Here is a 7,923-nt window from a genome sequence, read left to right on the forward strand (position 1 = left end):
CTAGCTAAACATAGGACAATTTTACACAAGGAATCACATTTTCCAACCTTAGGTTCATTGCTACAGAAACTACAAAAGCAAAACAGCTTTGTTCAGCTTAATTACATTATGTGAAACGTGTAACACCTATGAACACAACATACATGAACAGCAAATCACATTCAGTGGCAATCTTTTCTTTCCGTGACCATGGACTCCACATCTATTTAATCTCTCTTTTAAAAGTTAGCCTGTTAAAATAAATGCTCAAATCATCTCTGATGGAGCTAGCACATATCAAAATAAATAAAAAGTTTTTCCCAAGTTCTGGGTGGAAGAAAATATATTTCTTTGAGAAACAAAATTTCATAGGCCCAAAGACTGAATGTGAATGAATGCCACTCAATGCACCATGGCTGGTTTTTTATAATTTATAGGGGCACATTAGCAGCCAAGAGTTGTGAAAAAGCTCAAGTTTGCACAGACAATAAATAATTGACATAAATCTGAATAAATATTTTTGCTTGAAAGAGAAGGAAAAAAAAAAGTGTATTACATAAGTCATCCAAAGGACTGCCAAGACATCGCTCAGAGTCCTTGCTTTGCTCTTGGAACTGTGACACTGATGGCAATGAGGCTGAATATTCCAGGAGTCACTGATGCAAGCCCAGACTCTCTCTTCCTTCTGCCAGCCCTCCTGCTATTCCAAAAGGCAGTAACCTAGCAGCAGGAAAGAGCAGCCTCTTTCAGTGTGCTCTCTTTCCCAAAAGTACAGCACACACAAACAGACTCTCTCTCTCTCTCTCTCTCTCTCTCTCTCTCTCTCTCTCTCTCTCTCTCTCTCTCTCACACACACACACACACACACACACACACACACACTTTCCCATTTCTCATAGATAGTTTTTCTGTTAAAAGGGTCCTTAACTGACATTGGATTCACTAACTCCTCCTGGGCAGTAAATGAACCGATCTGTGAAGCAGTAGTTCTTTGAATGGTTCCCTGCGAAAATACTGGGATCTTATTCTTTGGTCTCTTCTTCACCAATCACTGCTATTTTTACTTTAATTATCTTTAAAGGCATTGGAACTACTTCTGCTCTACCATGAGATCATAGCACCATAAGAGATACTGAGGTTACTGAGGTACATTCAAGTCTTAACTGGATACTGTTTAGTTTCCAGAACGCAAGAGAATTTCAAATAGGAGTGTCTTAATTTGTTTTCTAGATAATCCATCTCACAGATATTTCTGAAAGTTAAAATTGGTGTCAACTATTGTATGTTATTTAGTTTAGTTGTTTATCTGGGATCTGGTTAAGTTGGTATATTTCATTCTATTTTTTTTTAAATTGGGAAGGAAATACTTTAAAAACTTGAAATTTTAACCAGCATAAGAATACAATTCAGAAATTTAGCTCAAAATAATCCATTAGTATGAATTCAGGGTGTTGTAATTTGGCATATTATTGGAACACGAAGAAACATTCTTGAAATTTTATGGAGAAGCCAGGCACGATGGAGCACGCCTGTAATCCTAGGGGCGCAGGAGGCTGAAGCAGGAGGATTACAATCAAAGCCAGCTTCAGCAATTTAGAGATGCTCCAAGCAATTTAGCTAGACGCTGTCTCAAAATAAAAAATGTTAAAAAAAAAAAGTTGGGTGTGGTGGCACACGCCTGTAATCCCAGTGACTCCAGAGGCTGAGACAGGAGGATGACAAACTCAAACCCAGCCTCAGCAACATATCAAGGCTTTAAGCAACTCAGGGTGATCCTGTCTCTAATAAAATATTTTTTAAAAAACAAAGGGGCTGGAGATGTGGCTCAGTGGTTGAGTGACCCTGGGTTTAATTTATGGAACCCACCCCCAATAATAATAAAAATAACAACAACAACAGTATATATATATAGAGAGAGAATGCATACTCAGCTACCATTAACACCATGTCACCACACATACATGAGGATGTTTTAAATGCTATGTAACATTTTCCCAAGGCAAAATTAGTATCAAATATATTGTGTAAAACCTTTAATTTCTACTTTTTGTTCCCTTTCAAAATAAATATTTCAACTTGTTCCAGGAAGGATTCTAGAGTAGGTGGCCTGCATGATATAAAGTAAAAAGGAATCCTTGAAACCTTGAAAGGGCCTCAGAAAAAGAAGCTGCCGTGACATTGACTCTTTATTGATCACATCACTAAAATTAAATCAGCAGACACTAGGAAGAAGGAGAGAACAGAAGCTGCTTCTATAGAAAATCTAACCAAGTTTTGAATGTGTTGAATGGACTACTGGTTTAGATTAACATCATTCTGTCCCCTGAGAATGACCCCTGATGCTCACACTGTCACAAACTTTGTGGTCTTCTTTTGTTTTTCCCCAGACATTATAAAGTGAGGGTAATTAACTGTGCATGCACATCTGTGAATGTGTGTGTGTGGAGACCTGTGTGAATATGCACACAATGCTGTATAGGAAAAGGTTTGGAGTTCTATCAGTTCTAGAACTAGAGCACCAGGCAAATAGAAAGAACCCACACTCCCCGCTCTTCATCCAGGGTTGCATTTAGTTTCTTTTTTTCTTTTGTAGATCAGAAACTGTTCTGTGTCTGTTCAGAATTCATTCTCACATATTCATTCTCACACCGTAAGAAATAGAAAGAGGAAAAAAGTAACAGTCGTGTTAGCATTATTTTGCTACCGGTGGTGTTATAAAAAATAAAAACAAAATGTGTCAGTGGTTGAAAATATTTCTGTAACCTTGCCAAGCAACATTTAGGAAAACATCATGTATGTACTTGAACTGTTTGTTCCCGAGCTCCATGTAAGAATGTAAGCATGGCTGAATATCCCTGCACCAGGCTCTAGGACTCTGCTTACTGTTGTATAATGAAAACAGAAAAAAAGATGGACAATCTTCCCATGTCCTTCCAAAACTGACACAATTTATTTGCCTTCAATGATCCAAAGCATTTCAGATAAGAGAACTAGAGATGGATAAGCTTTGAGAAAAAAAAAAATCTCGTGGAATTATTTAAATCTTAATAAATTTAAGTGTTTTATTTAAATCACTGTGTTCATCTTTGCCATTGTAATATGATCCTACATGTAGGATCCAGAAAGCATCACTAAACTTAATGTATTCATTAAAACTAATATCCATGCAGTAAATTATAGTAGCAGACTAAGTATGCCAGAGATAAAAGCTAATTCTAAGAACTTCAAATAACATTTTAACAAGTCAACCCTCTCTATCCACCGGTTCTGCATCTGAGAGTTCAACCAACTGCAAATCAAAAATATTTCTTTAAGTTTCTCTCTGTACCAAACATGTGCAGACTGTTTTCTTGACATTATTCCCTACACAACACACATGATTATCAGTTACATAGTATTTATAGTGTAGTAGGCATTATAAATAATTTACAGATGATTTAAACTGGGAAGTTATACATGGGTTTACGCAGACCTGGGTGTCCTTCAATTTTGCTATCCATGCAGGTTCTGGAACCAATTCTTTGTGGATAAAGAGGGACAACTGTATGTATTATATGTCGTTGCTTTGTTGCTTTTCTATAGTCAATTATATTCTAGTAACAAAGTATATTTCTCTCTACTTTTTTAAAAAACTAGATGAAATTAAAAATTGAAATTATGACAAGAAATCAATTTTATTAAACTTTTTTAACCTTAAAAATGCACCATAATTTCATGGCACCCTCACATCCATAAGAACTTTGATTCTAAATGGAAATAGATTAAAACTCTCATATAGTATTCCAAATCTTCTCTGTCTCTAACCTTTAATATAATATATGTGTTATGTTAGACATTACTAAATAATAACAAATAATAACCCAACCTAATATTGAGTACTTTGTATTTTCTTATATTTGAAATATTTTGAAATCCATTTGAAAACTAAAAGAATTTTAATAAGTTATTAATATGCCATATATACATTTATATTATTTAATAATATGTGATTGAACTTTTAGCAAACCTAATTATTCATCTAATATTTTTAGGGGGCCCAGAAAACACACTTTTTTCGACAAGTTGCTGAATATAAGCTTAATAACATTTGGAAGATCAAAAATTTTTTTTTTTTGCAAATTGGTACAAGTAGTGAAAGAAATATCTAGCTGTGGCTTCTCTAATTCCCATAGATATATGTTGTAAGAAAAATCAGATAGCACTCATTTACACAATGAATGGACAGCAAGAATAATTGACATCAGCCTCCTCTCTGTCATAACCTCACAAGCCTCATGCCCCACCTCTTTCCCTCTCACATCACCTATTAAAGTTTCACTGAACTACTGTCCTAAATATTCCATACCTCCCTATGATTGCACCTGCTTTTAGCTCTGCTTGTAATAACTTCCTTCTTCTTTTGGCTTATTTGTTTGTTTATTGAATAATACCATTTTCCCCAAGAGTCAGGTACTTTGTGCAGTTTCCCCTGAGCACTGCTTGATCCTTTTCCCTTTCCATCCCAGAACCTTAAGCCAAATTTGCTCCTTTTTTTATTCATAGTAATGACCACTTGTATTATGTGTGTTGTTTTCATGTCTCTTTGGCTATTAGACTGTTGGCTTCTTGGGATCCAGAGCTTTTCATTCCCCTGTACCTGGTGCTTTGGCCAATATATGGCACCTGATAGTTACTCAGTTGAACAAATAAGAGATTATTTCACTGAGGGAAATTTCTTGGACACTTTCTATAAACACAAAAGTCTAACAGAATTATTTTTATGGCTTATAGCATATTATTCTTATATTAGATGTGAGGACCTATCATCAGAATGTCAAAGAAGTTCAAAAGAGTTGACCTATTATTATTTTATCTCCATTTACATTTGTTTTTTTAATTGAAGCCCATACTATCCTGTTTTTCCTGATAATCTTAAAAGAACAAAGTCAACCAAATTTGTGTTACCAGTAAGCTACCTGCTTTTCCTCCTAGCCAATTAATTTTTTTTTTCTAATCATCCTTTAATCTTCCTCCTCCTTCTAACCAGTAAAGTTTTCTTGTGTGCTGGAATATGTTCCATTTATTCTGACAGATCTATTTCACTCTCCACTTTCTACTCTGTTTTGCCCCTGAGAGGGTCTACATTACATTATTAACCTTTTCCATCACCATGGAACCCCCCAAAAAATCTCCAAAAATGGTAGATTCATTTTAAATGAAAGGAAATGGCTCATACCAGAAGTTGTGCTGGTCTTACCACGGTGCCCCATAACCCAAGAGCTGTTGTTTTAATGAAATATCATGGAGATCTCAAGACTCAATTCACTAAAGGGAAAACAATTTTCAAGGTTACAATTTTACTCTATAGGATATATTAAGTACCAAACTAGTTCTCAGTACACAGAGCCACTGCTAGCATAACTAGAATTTGGGGGCAAAGAACCAAAATACATACATGAGAATAGGTCCTCTTATTATTATAAAAATAACTTTCTGGAAGAATCTTTGCTCCTCATCCCTACATTTGGTTAAGTGAGTTAGTAGTCATATTCCCTAAAGGAGAAAAGCTTCCTTCAGGGAAGTAGTCATGGTCTGCTTAAGAGCTGAGACTCCCTCTTTGCCCTTCAGGGCTCCTCATATAATTTACCCACACACACACAAAAAAGAGAAGCCAGTTATTGTTGACTGAAATGATCAATAATACCAAGGTAAAATTTAGTTTCTGTTACAAAATTGGGACAAGGAGGTCTATGCATGGAACCCAGGGATTTGCTGGAGTACTTCTTGGCATTACTTTGCTTAAGTGTCTCAGACTATAGCAACAGAGTAAATAAAGCTCCACGGTAGACTCCACGGTAGACATTTAGGATCACCTCAACACTTCAAGAGCTCCATTCGTCTCAGGCACCATCAGAACTAAGATAAGATGAACTGGGTAGGGGAGAAAGAGGCTCTCATTATCAAATTAGTCTTCAGAACTAGCATCAGAAATAAAGACTGCAGTAGAAAAGTGTTATGCTAATTATCTATTTTTACTTTCTCTTATCCCCTCTATCTCCTATCTTTAATGGAAACCCTGGTATTACTTTCTACTTTACGTTCTATATGTGTAGATTACTGAATTGTTGTCAATGTAGCTGAAGGGAAATCATAGGTGGGGCATGCACAGAACACTTCATCTGGACAGAACAAAATATGAATACAGAAGGCAGGGCTCTGCTGAATTTTCCCCATCCATTCATCCATCCATCCGGATCCATCCTTCATTATTTCCTACTCTGTGTTCCTGGAGGCTGACCTGTATAAAAGCCATCAGTGAGCTTTCCCAACCTCTACACCAACTGGAGTCACTTAGTGGGAGTCACCAGCAGATCAAAGGAAGGGAGAGGAGAGATGAAGTTTCCTTCCAATGTGTTGACACTATCTCTACAAAGGCCACAGCTCCTACAACCCTTTCATCAATTACTCTGCTTGTAACAGCCTCTTTCTGCTCTTCCCACTTTAATCTGTTAAAGCCTAGGGTGTGATAGTTCCTCACAATTACTAGCCCCAGGGTATCACTCCACCTTAAGTTGGTTTCCTAAAACTTAGTTGGTTTCCTAGAACTTAGAAGTTCAAGGAAAAGTTATGAAACTTTCCTCAATGATTATATCATTCCATAAAAAAATAAAATAAAACTTTTTAAAAAGGGCAGATTCACAGTTGCCGACATCCACAATGGCATGCATAGCTAAATCATATTTATCAAAAGCTCTGTTTTTTAAAATTATACATCATACTAAACAATCTCTTCCCAACACACTAAGGAAATAAGAGGAAGGATATATCACCAAAAATAAGTAAGTAAGCCCATGGGAGTGATGAAAGTAGAAAGGTATTTGAAAAGAGCAGAAAAATGTTAACAGTTTAAAAGAGAGAAGTGAGATAAAGTTGTATAGAAGTAAAACTTTGATCAAAGAAACCACATCTTAATTAATATACAGATGAAGGTGGAAGGTGATTGAAAGTCTACTCACTGATGGAAACATAAGTAACTTTAGATCTGGTCTTATTAGTTACAGACAGCAGAAGAGAGTAAGTACAAGGTGACCTCAATGGGACCTAAGCAAAGGACAATTTACAAACCTATCATGTCATGCAGCCTCCTAGTCTCTCCTCAGCATGTACAGAACAGCTGACCACAGTCTTCTTCCCAGGTGAAGATCTCACCTTGATCTTGAACAGAAGGTCTTCCTGGGTGGTCCCACAATGGCACTGAAGTTCTTGAGAGGCAGAAAATAGCTGGGAATGGCTCAGGATCTCCTCAGTGAGCTGGGCATTGCTGAGACAAAATACAGCCACATACTCCACCCTCAAAGTCATGTCCTCCACCCTGTGGTCACTGCTAGACTGTTTGCTCTGCAGCCTCCTAATCTAAAGAGAAGCTGACCTTCTTACTGACTGGGCTCACAAACAGGCTTCTGTCCACATAGGAGGAGCTCCTATGGCAAAAGAACTGCAAAGCAAACCCTGTTGGCAAAGACATTAACAAATACAGCAATTAATTCACGGTGATGAGTGATACACTGAGATTCTCCAGGTATAAAATCTCAACAACAAAATCAAGTAACCCCAGAAGTAATAGAAATAATGCATAGAAATAGAATAATTTTTAAAATCCATGTTAGTAATTTCAGAGAAATTTAGGGGAATATGTCATGTCTACAATAAAAGCAGACTATGAAGAACAAGACAAAAATGAGAACGAAATCTTAAAAAAATAAAAGTATGGTTTGCCACAATTATTAAAAGAGGATCAGAAAGAATACTTAAATGAGGAACCCTAGATTAGGAAGATAAGGATAATATGGAAGATAAGGATAAGGAAAGGTTTCATTAAAATAAGATTTAAACACTAAGAAATGAAATATATTAGAATATTTAAGGCCAGTTTTTATAAAAGTAATTTATATATCTATTGGAATT

The 7,923-nt window shown here is 36.2% G+C and overlaps 1 long non-coding RNA gene across 4 annotated transcripts in view; it reads right to left on the reverse strand.

Annotated features, from left to right (window-relative positions):
* Positions 1-7,455, reverse strand: part of LOC144376467 (uncharacterized) — a 102,839-nt gene extending 95,384 nt beyond the window's left edge. For 3 of the 4 annotated variants that reach the window (XR_013436982.1, XR_013436984.1, XR_013436983.1), the window contains exon 1: positions 7,084-7,455. This is a non-coding gene — a long non-coding RNA (uncharacterized LOC144376467). Of the gene's footprint in view, positions 1-2,907; positions 5,890-7,083 lie in introns of those variants that run through there. The other variant, XR_013436985.1, reaches the window with a different exon arrangement.
* Between the last annotated feature and the right edge of the window lie 468 nt (positions 7,456-7,923).

The sequence above is a fragment of the Ictidomys tridecemlineatus genome, chromosome 3 (assembly GCF_052094955.1).
Source record: "Ictidomys tridecemlineatus isolate mIctTri1 chromosome 3, mIctTri1.hap1, whole genome shotgun sequence".
NCBI lineage: Eukaryota > Metazoa > Chordata > Mammalia > Rodentia > Sciuridae > Ictidomys > Ictidomys tridecemlineatus.